Source organism: Sus scrofa, chromosome 10, assembly GCF_054392235.1.
Source record: "Sus scrofa isolate SSC_HxYL_T2T_F1_AM1 chromosome 10, Sscrofa_HxYL_maternal_Yorkshire_Landrace_v2.0, whole genome shotgun sequence".
Lineage (NCBI taxonomy): Eukaryota > Metazoa > Chordata > Mammalia > Artiodactyla > Suidae > Sus > Sus scrofa.
Window position 1 is genome coordinate 34168125 of NC_139392.1, and position 12917 is coordinate 34181041.

Below are 12917 nucleotides of genomic sequence, written 5' to 3' on the forward strand. Positions count from 1 at the left end.
TTTAGGGCCACACCCACAGCATATGGAAGTTCCCTGGTGAGGGGTCGAATCAGAACTGCACATACTAGTCTATGCCACAGCCACAGCAACTTGGGATCTGGCCCACACCACAGCTCAAGGCAACACCGGATCCTTAACCCACTGAGCCAGGCCAGAGATCAAAACTGTGTCCTCATGGATACTAGTTGGGTTCATTACCACTGAGCCACAATGAGAATTCCCTACCTGTGTGCTTTCTGTGTTAATTTGTGTTAACTTTAATCTTGGGCCCCTGATTTCTCTCCCTTCCAAAAAATTAAGCTGCCCAATGACCGTCAGGTGTCACAACTGTAGGAATCCTGTTTGGGAAGATGGTCGCAGACTTCCAAACATGGTAATGCTGCTGATGTCACGTGATTTCTTTTCACCATGTGGTGAGTGAGGCAGGACTGGTCTGGTGCTCTGGTCCCTACAAAGGAGGAAGCACACCTCATTAGTGCCCAGAAATACAGGTCAGCTTTAGAGTTCAGCACCAGCCAGCCTTTGCTGCCAAAAGCTGTCAGAGAAAATCAGTTTTATACCTGCTCCCTCAACTGTGAGTTCCTCTGTGGCTTCACCATGTCACCAAACCAGACACACTTTGGATTTATTACGTGAAATCCTTTTTTTTTTTTTTTTTGGACTGAAGTTTTACAGTCATTGGATGCCTCACCTATTTGGTCAGGGACACCCTAAGGTGGTGACTCTGAGCTAGAAGCAGATCAGAACCCCTCCCCCAGGGCTGCTGCATGATATTGATCTTAAATTTCACCTGTCAGCACATTTCTAAGCAAGTAAACACCAGGCTCCATCCAGCCTGGAAATAAGCAAAGCCTCAGCCTTGTCATCATTTGCTTCCCTAAGTGGACACATACATTGGCCTTCCATGTTGTTAGAGTAGCATAAAAGTGGAAAGTGTTATGTGCCATATATTCCCTGAGCCAAAAGAAAGCTTTGGACATAGCCTTGGAAATAGCTTGGGTTTTGGATTTGGAACATGCCATGCAGCTTCCTGGAACCATTAACCTAACTTAGATGACCCCAGGGCCATCTTCATGGTGCTGTGTCAGTTTTTTGTTTTTTTTTTGTTATGTTTTGTTTTGTTTTGTTTTGTTTTGCTTTTTTGTCATTTTGCCTTTTCTAGGGCTTCTCCCACAGCATATGGAAGTTCCCAAGCTTGGGGGTCCAATCAGAGCTGTAGCCGCCAGCCTATGCCAGAGCCATAGAAATGCATGATCTGAGCCTCATCTGCAACCTATACAACAGCTCACAGCAATGCCGGATCCTTAAATCACTGAGCAAGGCAAGGGATCAGACACACAACCTCATGGTTCCTAGTTGGATTCATTAACCACTGTGCCATGATGGGAACTCCCAGGTGCTGTGGCAGTTTTGATGAAAAGAAGCCAGCAGAACTCCTGCAGGCAGAGCCTTGGTGGTTCCCCATGTGTGCAGTGCAGTGCCTGTGCTCTTGGGAGGGGTGTGGGCCTCGTGCTGCTGGTCTGAAGGTGATGCCTTTGGATTCATTGCTGGATTTCCCACCACCTCCTTGTGTGCTGCCAGGCCAGCTGAGGGCCAGATTCAAGCCTTAAGAGAGTTTTTTCTCCTCCTCATCATTGTCCTCGTGGTCTGGGTCCATGCTTCTCAGACTGTACCTTGAAGCACCTGGGGATCTTGCTAAAATGAAGTTTCTGATTCAGTAGGACTGGGCTGTGGCTTGTGATTGTGAATTTCTAACAAGCCCCCAACTGATCCCAAAGCTGATGGTTCAGGGACTGCTGTGGAAGAGCAAGTGCTGAATGGAAGGTCAAAATTCCCACTGGAAACTCTGGCAACATAATTCTCACCCTGGCTCCCCTGGATGTTGACAGACCTGCATCCCAGCAGGGGGTGCACCAAGGGAGGCCAGTCTGTCTACTTATGTGCCTAGGATCACATCTTTCACCTTCATAATGACCTTGCATTCCTCCTCCCATTCCACATCACCTGCATTGTCGTCTGTGTTGGCTGCTCCCTAGAGGATGTGTAAATGAGGTCTAGGCTCCTGTAGGGGTGGGCAGGGTCTTCATTGCCCTCCCACTGCCCTTGGGCTGCTTTCCTTCAGCAAAGCTTCTCTAATGAGTCATTTACTGCTCCTCCCTGTGCCCCACTCCTCAGAACATGCTACCCCGTCTCCACTGGCCACTTGGGGCTCTGCTCAGATTGTGTCCTCAAGGTCACCATAACTCCCACAGGGCCAAATCCAGGTGGAACTGACAGAACTAATGGCCTGAACCCAGCCAGAACACTGACTGGGACTTGAACCCATGTGCTTGGACAAGAACCCAACCCAAAGCCAGATTGGGCCTTGAATCCATGGTTTTAAAAATTATAATCACTCATCCTGCGTCTGGACTCACTGACATTCAGGTTCTTCATGCCTCTATGTGGAAGGAATTCAGCCAGAGACAAAGTGATAGGCAAGAAACAGATTTATCAAGATAGGATGCTTGAGAGAGATGCAAGCTGGCAGGCAAGGAAGCTTCTGACAAAGGATCTCCAGTGGGCTACAGTTTTATCATCCAAGGGACATGGAGGTTTGGAAAAGACAGCCTCTTCCTTTCTTAGAGTAGCAGCTCCTCCTTAGTATCCCATTGGGTGTGTATTCAAATCAGCAGAAGGGTGGTCCTCAAACTCCTGCCCTGGGTCTGAATCTGAATGCAGACCTCCTCCCACCCCCAACCCAATGACCTGAGGCAGTTCTTACACCTCCACAAATCAAGCAAGCCTGCCTTGTGCTGATGGCTTTCATGAACTTACAGTGGTCCCTCAACCTCTCCCAGGTTTCCTGCCTTATCTGTGATCCCCCACTGGGGCTTCTACAACCACCTCTGCTACTCTATCCCTATCACAGGCTCCCTCTCCTGTCCCCATCTTTCTCAGCTTGTTGGGAACCACTGCCTCCTCCTCCAAACAGCTCATCTATTGGCTTCTGTGACACATCCCCATCAGCTTGGCCACAGCCTCTTTCAATCCATCCAATTTCTCAGCCTTTGGGTGGGGACCACTCCTCTTTTCTCTCTACCCTCTCCCCTTCTGTGAGTTTGCCCAGTGGTCCTAAGTCTTATCTTGAGGCTCATGACTCCTGAGTTCTTTATGGCACTTTCTGCAGGTGGTTGACACTTGGATGATGGTCTCACTGGAAGCTTGGACATGAGCAATGTAAAGCCAGATGCTCGGCACCCCTCTCTTCCCACAAAACAAACCAACAAAAACCTGATATGCTGAATGGCACCCCTATTTGCCCAGATACTAATGTCAGAAATCTTGGGGTCATCCTTGATTCTTTCCTTGGCCCCCTAATTCCGTCTCCTGGCAAGGCCTGTTGTAGAATCAGGGGGTTCTGAAAGAGGTCCCATCATGCTCCTCACTTGTCACTCACTGCCACTATCCTGCCAAGCCACCCCATGCCAACCTCATCACCTCTGCTCCCTGTTCTCGCAGCTGCTTATGAAAGTAGGTCTAGGCCACTATAAGTACTTGTCACTTAGGACAGAATCTCAGCTCCCTGCATGGGGCTCATGGAGCGGCATGTTCACCTCCCTGGCAGCCCCTCCTCCTCTGTGGGCAGCTGCTCCTCCCTCCTGACACAAGTCCCCTCCTGTCTTCATGCCCACAGCTTGCCCTCTTGTGTGTCATCCCCTCTGCCCAGGATGTACCCCCCAGCACACCCTGGCCTCCCTTTCTAGCCTGGGGCCCTTGCTCTGGTATCTGGGGCTCCTCAGTGTCTCCCTCATGGGGTGGACACATCAGCTGTCCCCAGCCCATCTCCATTGCAGGGGAAGCCAGGTAGCCTTGCCTTTTAGAAGCTTTTGCAGCCCTGGTTCTCTTGTCCACTGCCAGTGCCAGCTTACATTTCAGACCTTCTTGGCCATGAAAGAGCATCTGGCTCCTTTGGGTCCCAGGAGTCTTCCAGCCCCCAGGGCCAGGGGCAGGGGGTGGAAAGGCAGGTCACCATGTCACCTCCACGTGTGTGTGTGTGTGTTGGTGTCAATGTTTTATTCAGCAGAGAGAGAAGGCATATCCAGCCACATCAGTATTCACTTGTTTACTTATCATCTGACTTTAGCAAGCCCCATGGGATGGGATCCATGTAATAACGAGTTTCAGTGGCCATCCAAAAAATGTGTGCTAAATAAATGCAGAAACAAGGGAAAGAATAGAATAAGGATACTGGGACAGGAATGTGAGGAGCCTTTTCCTTCAGAAGGTCTGGAATGCAGCCTGTCTCAGGAAAACCAGTTCCTGGATCTTTGGCCAGGTGGGCGACCGAGTGCTAATAATGCCAGGCAGACGGAGGTGGTTGAGGTGTCATTTTGTTTTTCCATGTAGAAATGCATCTGGGGGAGTTCCTGTTGTGACTCAGAAGGTTATGAAACCAACTAATATCCATGAAGACATGGGCTTTATACCTGGCCCTTCTCAGTGGTTTAAGGATCCAGTGTTGCCATGAGCTGTGGTGTAAGTCACAGACAAGGCTCCAATCAAACATGGCTGTGTCTCTGGTGTAGGCTGGCAGCTGAAGCTCCAACTTGACCCCTAGGCTGGGAAATTCCATATGCTGTGGTGTGGCCTTAAAAAGCAAAGCAAAAAAAAAGGGGGGGTAGGATAAGCTTCCACTTCACAGAGGAGAAAATTAAGGCTTAAAGTAGTGAAGGAACCTCTGCTAGGTCACAAAGTGTGTTGCTGACAGAACCTAGTCCAGGAGCCAGGGCTCCTCCCTGCTGGTCAGGGCACCCAGGAGGCTGTGGCCTGGGCCTGCATGCAGAGCCACCAGAACAGCCTCATATGTGTCATTGGAGGGCATCTGAGAATCAGTCTAGTGACATTCAGAGCTCTGGACAGCCCCAAATGACTCCTGTAGCCACAGAGACATGCTCAGCAGAGCTGTTGTTTTCAGTGAAGATTTGGTCCATAGACATCTTCATTTTATTTACTAGGTGATCTGGCACATAATAGTGGGCATCCTTAATAGAGTAGCTTAACACTCTGTCTTAACTAGTCTTCCCCTTTGCATGTAAAATGAACCTCGCCTTTATGATGTGCTTCACTCTGCTGTGTGATGACAGCGCATGCTCAGAATCTCATGACAGGCTCTGTCTGACCTCCCCAGAAAGGACAGTGGGGACTGATGTTCGCTGGCTGGTAAATAAGCCAATGATGAATAGGTCTGATGATGAACGTATAAGTCCATCTCTGAGAGACATGTAATCTGGGCTTGACCTCAGGTTTGAGGGCTTGGCAAGGATGAGCATGTGGTTCTGAAACTCTTATCTTCCCCCACATCCCAAGTCTGCCCCTTCCCTCCAATGGTGAACCGAGTGATTTCATCTGCCACCCACGGCCTTGTGTGAGCTACAACCATGGAACCGTGGTGGAGTTTTACTGCAACCCCGGCTACAGCCTCACCAGTGATTACATGTACATCTCCTGCCAGTATGGGGAGTGGTTTCCTTCCTACCAAGTCTACTGCATCAAGTCAGGTGAGCATGTCCAGGCCACCCCCGGACTGTCCAGATCCAGACCACACTGAGTGGCCGGTGGCTGTACCCTGAGCCCTGTCCCTCTTCCCCCACACGCAGTGTTAGGAACAAGACCTGGAAACTCATCTTTGAGGATGCATGCAGCTGGTGATTTCAAGCCCTGTTCAACCTGCCTGGGCCCAGGTTAAAATGCTGACCCTCTGAACAGGATCCCTAAACCCCTATCACCCGTGAAAGGACCTGGTCTCTGTGCACTCTGCCTTCACCCCAACTTGTCCCCTCCACTGACAGGGACATAGGCCCCAGATGTGACCCAGTGATGCATATCTCCACCTTTTTCTTCCACTCAGGGGTGTGTTATCAGAACACAAATGATATTATTGTGGGTAAGACCAGATCTCTCTGCAAAAACATTAAGCTATTTGCAACCACCCATGCTTCATACTTAATAACTAATTCCTGGAGTTCGCACTGTGTTGCAATGAGACTTAAGGCATCTTAGAAGCACTGGGACACACGTTCAGTCCCTGGCCCCAGCACAGTGGGATAAGGATCTGGTGTTGCTTGTTGCCCCAGCTGTGGCTAAGGTAACAACTATGGCTTGGATCTGATTCCTGGCCCAGGAACTCCACATGCCTCTGGGTGGCCAAAAAAGAAAAACAAAAACAAATTACTAGCAAACCAACATTAGAACTGGTCTCCTCACACCAGGGGAGTGAGCACATGGAGACCAGGGAGCCAGAGCATGCCCCCTGCACCCCCCACCCCCAGCTCTGCCCACATTGGGCACATGCCTTTCCCCTGAAGGCAGCCTGCAGGAAGCACTTGTTAACAGGCATCTGGAGGCCTCCAAATGAGGACCAGCTCAGAGGAGCTGGGGAAGAGAAAGAAGTCAAGTCCAGCCAATGAGCACATGGGAAGCCATGCCAGTGGGGTCCAGGTGTCTCACATGCTGCTTTGTTTTCTCTCCTGGCAGAGCAAACATGGCCCAGCTCCCATGAGACCCTGCTGACCATGTGGAAGATCATGGCACTCACAGCCACCAGCATGCTGCTGGTGTTGCTGCTCGTCATCCTGTCCAGGAAGTTCCAGATGAAGTTCAAGGCCCACTTTCCCCCCAGGTCAGTGCCACAGCCCTGGGTGACCCTTGGCACCCTGAGCCACCCCAAGCCACAGAGAGTTGACATACAGCCTTGAAGAGGGAAGAGCTGAGCTCCTAAGGGGAAAAAGGGGAGAAAGAAAAAACACATTCCTGGGGTTTTTGGGGTGTCCAAGTTCAGAACATCAAGCTGGAGACAGACTCATTTTCCTCTTTCCACCCCTGCCACATGAGCCTCTGTCTGCCTCTTGCCCCAGGTATTTGGTCTTGAGCAGGTATCATTGGGGGGGAGCACAGTCAGGGCTGCACCCCCCCTACCCCCAGGGCACCCCCATTGTCCATGATGTGCAGGCCTGTTACCTACCTTGGAACTTCCAGGCCACAAGGAGGATAAGAAATACACAGAATGAATTAGGGACAAAATCCAAGGAGCGTGACTCAACAGGGGTTCCAAACCAGTGTGCATGGAGTTCCCGTTGTGGCTCAGCAGTTAACAAAACCAACTAGGTTCCATGGGGACATGGGTTCAATCCCTGACCTCACTCTGTGTGTCAAGGATCTGATGTTGCTGTGAGCTGTGGTGTAAGTCACAGACGCAGCTTGGATCTGGTGTTGCTGTGGCTGTGGTGTAGGCTGTTGGCTACAGCTCCAATTTGACCCCTAGCCTGGGAACCTCCATATGCCACAGGTGTGGCTCTAAAGCAAAAAGAAAAAAAAAGAAGAAGAAGAAACCCAGTGTGCAGAAATGTGGCAAGTCCCAGGCAGGGGGAGAGGCTCTGGATGGGGAGCTAGGGCAGGACTCAGGAGCTTCTGCCTGCAAGTAGGACCTATGGGGACCCATGGGCAGAGGGTGGGGGGTCCCCATGCTCCTGTGCTGCACAGGTGAGATGCGGTCAGTGTCTTCATCCTTCCTGTCATCACCACTTGTGAGGAGTTTGTCAAGGTCCCTTGGATGTGGCCTGGCCCCCTCAGTGCCCCTTCCCCTCTGGTGGCTTGTCTGGAACAAACCGCAGCAGCACCCTTCTAACCAAGAGCCACTCAGCACCACTGCTGGTGGATCACTGTTCCTGGAAGGAGAAGTCATTTAATAAGTACAGGGGAGGGAGTTCCTTTTGTGGTGCAGCAGAAATGAATCCGACTAGGAACCATGAGGTAGTGGGTTTGATTCCTGGCCTCACTCAGTGGGTGGTGCCGTGAGCTCTGTTGTAGGTCACAGATGTGGCTCAGATCTGGCATTGCTGTGGCTGTAACTCTGATTAAAACCCTAGGCTGGAAACTTCCATATGCTGTGGGTGTGGCCCTAAAAAGACAAAAAGACAAAAAAAGAAAGTACAGGGGTGGGAGTTTGAGTTTCTGTTGTGGCTCAGCATAACAAAGCAGACTAACCTGTATCCATGAGGTTACAGGTTCAATCCCTGGCCTCGCTCAGTGGGTTGAGGGTCTGGCATTGCTGTGAGCTGTGGTGGAGGTTGCAGATGCGGCTCAGATCCTGAGTTGATGTGGCTGTTGTATAGGTTGGCTGCTGCAGCTCTGATTTTACTCCTAGCCTGGAAACTTCCATAGGCTGCAGGTACAGCCCTAAAAGAAAAACTTCCCTAAAACTCTTTCACAAAATTTCATTTTTTTAAAACCCCTTGAGTCTTTCCATCTTGGGTTCCTCTCTGGTTGTAGGAAAGTTGGTCTCTGCAATGCAAATTGATAAGAAGATTCTCAGGGGCAGGTCCAGGAATGACTTTTTCCTCCAGGTCCCAGAGGGCTAGGTGCTGAAGAGATGCTGATGACAGACTGAGGAGTGGGGGGTGGGGAGGAGCTGCCACTTCAGAGGGTCTGGGTGCTGGACATTATTAAGGCAAAAGGGAGCACAGAGGCATTTGGGTGCTCACCCAGGGGGCCTGTAAGTGAAAGGGACGGTGAGGAGGGAGGGATGCCAGAGTGAGAAAGGAGGCCAGCATAAGGCCACGGAGGCAGGGAGGTGAGCAGCTTGGCTTGTCCAGGATCTACTAACAAGGGCTGTGAAAGAGCAGAGAAGACAGAATTGGAGCAAACTCTGCCTTTCCTCTGGGTTCCTGCCTTTGGGGGGGTGCATGGGCCCCACAGGCTCCCCCAGTCTCTGGGTGGCCTTAAGAAGGGTGGATCCAGCCCCCTCCACCAGAATCCCTAAACGAGATGCTCTAAAAGGCCAGTGGGGTGGGGGAGGCAGTGGGATGGTCTGGGAGCTTGGGGTTAACAGATGCAGACTCTTGCCTTTGGAATGGATTAGCAATGAGATCCTGCTGAGTCCTGGGAGATTGAGAATGTGAGAAAAAAGAATGTATATATGTATGTGTGACTGGGTCACCATGCTGTACAGTAGAAAGAAAAAAAAATAATGTATTGAGGGAAAAAAAGGGAAAAGCCAGTGGACTCAAACTCAAGCATCAGAGGGAGGTGGCCTGAGGCTTCCCTCCACCTCAGATGCCAGTGTCTGGAGTCTCGTTCCTCAGGTTTTGGAGCCCTGGTGCTGGCACACTGGGTGTGGGGCTGCCCCCCGGCTGGGTTATCTTTTCTTTCTGCTCTTTTACCTCTGGTCACCTCACTCAGAACCAGTTCCAAACAGAGGACTAAGGATCTGAGGTCCACTGGCCACTTACTATCCCCCCTGGTGCTTCTGGGGCCAGGAGAAGAGTGGTCCTTGGAGCTATGGCTTTGGCAACAGACATGCCCACACTCAGCCACTCAGTATTGCAGGTTCTGGGACAGGAGGCCCAGGGCGAGGCTGGGAGCCATGAGTGTAACCCACACTCCTGGGCAGCATGGGTGAAGCTTAGGTGCCCTCAGGGTCAGGAGGCGACCATGAGCCCAGAGACCTTGACCAGGTGCTCCGAGTTCCTTTTTGTTCCTGTTCTTGTTGTTTTTCTGTCTTGATGAAAAATGTGTGATTTTTATACTGTAGCAGAAAACAAACAAGAGGCAGAAGCAGCCCAGGGGTAACTGAAAAGGGACACTTGGGTTTCATAGTTTGCCAAGCTTTTCCATTTCCAGCAGCCCTCCAAGGGACACTACAGGGCCACTTTTGGATAATGTGTGGGAATGGGCCACATGGTCCCTTGCCCAGGACATTACAGCCATGAGGCCAAATTGGGGAGAAGGAAGCATGAGAAGACTGTGGGGGCCAGAGGAGGTGAGGAAGAGCAGAGGGAGGCCAGAGGGCAGGAGTGAGGAAAAGAAAACCCCTCCTGCCAGCAGCATGGGCCTGGGGGACCCCAGCTGCCATAGGGGACCTGCCAGGGAAGCTCAAGCTCCTGCACCACATCCCAGAAGGGCTCCTCTGGGGACCCAACTTGCAGTGGGGGATGATCCTGTGTCCCCTGACAGGTTGGCACTGCTTTCCTCCCCACAGGGGGCCTCCCAGGAGTTCCAGCAGCAACCCTGACTTTGTGGTGGTGGGTGGTGTGCCTGTCGTGCTCCCGTCCTATGATGAGGCTGGGAGTGGCAGCTTGAGTGCCTTAGGCCCTGGGTACCTGGCCTCCCTGGGCCAGGCTGCCCCTTACCCATGGACCACCAGAGCCCCCCAGTGTACCCCAGCTAAGGGGACACAGACACTGGCCCAGGGGAGTTGGAAACCTGTGACAGCATCTTAGACTCTTTGGAGCTTCTCCAGAGTCTAGTCAAAGCCCACATGTCAAGGGGGCACCCGCCCCACTTCTGACAATCCTGACATGGTTCCCAGCATGGCAGGGGAGGTGGCATCCACCAGCCTGGGCATCACCATCACCGATGGTAAGCATCTGCCCAGGAGCCTGAGCTGCCCCTGAACAGCCCCCTCCCTGACCTGAGCTCAGAGCCAGATCAGTGCTTCCACCTTGCATAAAGGCATCTTGCTCTCTCTGCTTGTGGAGGCCATGGGCAAGGCCACTTCAGGAAGGAATGAGCCTCCTCTTGCAAGCACCGAGCCCATTAACTGAAATTTCAGGAGGCACAAAAGAGCACCCAGCCACAGGCTGCAGTGGGAGACACTCGGCTCTCAGGTCATCCATGGGAGCCAGGAGGCTCTTCTCCTTTCTTACTTAATTAGGCAGGACTTCTGAGATGGGTGCTTAGGATCAGAAGACACACACCTGATAGAAGTGAAGCCCCAGATGCAGGCAGGAGGGCCCAGCCCTGGAGAGGTTCTGGATACAACAGGTGATGTGTACCAGGTATAAAATGAAAGATGTATATGTGCCTATCGCAAGGAAAGGCAGATGGCAGCTCATGGGAAAATAGTAAAAATGCATCAGGTGAATTAGGGCTCTGTTGCTGGGGGAGCGGGCACCGGCCCCACTTTGCCAAGCAAAGCACTGATTCCAGCTGATACTGACAGGAAGTAGCAACAATCATGAGTGGAAACAGGGTCTCTCCTGGTTACCCATAGCGTTCCTCTACTTCATACCATCCTTTTGGTTTGTATGACTGTTAGGGTGCATGGTTGAAGCCTTAGAATTTATTTTTGATGAGCTGGGTGTGAGATGTTCCAGTGGATAATGTTGTGCAGAGGGCTTGGTTTATGTGCTTAACTCTTTCTTCTTCTCGCTGATTTCAAGAATTTTTTTTTCCTTTTTTGGCCATTCTGGGTCCAGGGATGAGATTGGAGCCACACTGTGACCTACATTGCAGCTGTGGCAATGCTTGATCCGCCTGTAACCCACTGTGCTCCACAGGGATCAAACCTGCAGCCCGGAGCTCCAGAGATACTGCCCATCTGGGTGTGACTTAAATTTTTTTTAAAAATTGATTGATTGATTGTAGATATGTTACTAAAACTCCCAATTCCAGATCTTGGCAGTGTTTTTTGGTGGATTAACATAATAACCACCTCTTCTTTTACAGAGATCCCCCTAATGGAAGATGATCCATAACTGGGCAAAGTCTGGATGATTCTTCTGCCCCTTGGGGGATGTTAACATTGTACATGGACTGAGGCATTGGAAGGACAGAGCATGGGGGATGGGGGATGTTTTCTGATTTATCAACATGGGGACAGCTTAATCACATCATACATCCTCGGACTCAACAGTGAGGCTGGCAAACGGTGGGGGAAGGGCTTTTCCATGAAACTTGAGGATCTACAGGATGAGTGAGGAACAAAAGGATGAGGGGAAAGCCTGCATGGTCCTAGAGGAAGGTGTTCAGCCTGGCTCCCACATCCCCCATTGACTTATGTTATGAGTACTACCTGCGTCCTCTGAAAACATGTCACATTATGTAAATCACTTCTAAAATCTGCTTCAAGCTGTCTTCTGGACTCCAGATTATGGATCAGCCTCGGCAGGAGGAGCAGCAGAGTGCCCCCTGTGGGCTCCCAGAGGGAAAGATTCTCACATGTCTCTTGGATGGTCTTCTTGCACTGGACAGTTCTGTGCAATGCAAGACTAAAGTGGGATTTGGCAGTTCCAGTGAAAAAAGAAAGACTCGGGCAGACTCTGCCTCTGTAAATTCCTTCAAAAAGAAGAGTTCTTGTCCTCCGGACTGTCCTTTGCTGAGATATCATATTTGTATTCATGGTCTACCACAGGGATCCATGGCATTGGGTAAATCTTGCGACCTTACACATGATCAGAATATGTCCAAATACATCTCTTGGTGGAGAAGTTATCACAGTAATGTTTGTCGGGGCATTTTTAAAAGATCCTACTCAAAAGTTTATCTCAATCGTTTAGTCCCTGTCTAGTTACCTCTTAGGGTTGTTGCCCTTGCTTCCAAATCAGCCATATTTAATTTTTCAAAACAGAAATTGTTTCTGAAAGCACATTCCTCCTGCTCCAAATAAAATGTGAGGTGGGATTTTTTTTTCCTTTAATTTTGTCCTGGCAGGTCCACAGGCTGGCCACCCAGCCTAAAGAAAGATGATTTCTGCTTGTGCTCCTGGTGCCTCTGGCTGCCTCACCTCCCTGTCAACCCAGCTTCCCCTCTGCATGCTCTCCCGGTGCCCACTGGGTGTTGTTCCTAAGAAGATGATTGATAAAAAAGAATTCCCTGAGTCCTGAGGAGTCTCTTCAAATACATGCTGATCTGTGGAGTTGATTCCTTTTCTCCTCTGGGTTTTAGACAAATACAGACAAAACTCTGATTCATCAAATTGCTATGCTGATACAATAATCATGAGAGCTGGAAGCTTGACCAAATCCCCATTTTTTTCTCAACACAGACTTATTAAAAATTAAAAAGAAAATGACAGTTTGAAGCATGACTTTAATAGCAGAGTGGAGTTGGGCGGGCAGTGACAGTGATGTGGGGGGTGGAGACAGTGCAGGGCCAGA

General features: G+C 50.6%; 1 protein-coding gene and 1 pseudogene across 1 annotated transcript in view; one reads left to right on the forward strand and one right to left on the reverse strand.

Moving 5' to 3' along the window:
* LOC146398952 (sushi domain-containing protein 4-like) overlaps positions 1 to 11516 on the forward strand; it is a 60204-nt pseudogene extending 48688 nt beyond the window's left edge.
* The window catches only part of LOC146398945 (uncharacterized), a 367324-nt gene that overhangs the window by 302855 nt on the left and 51552 nt on the right, over positions 1 to 12917 (reverse strand). The gene's annotated exons all lie outside the window — the stretch shown is intronic.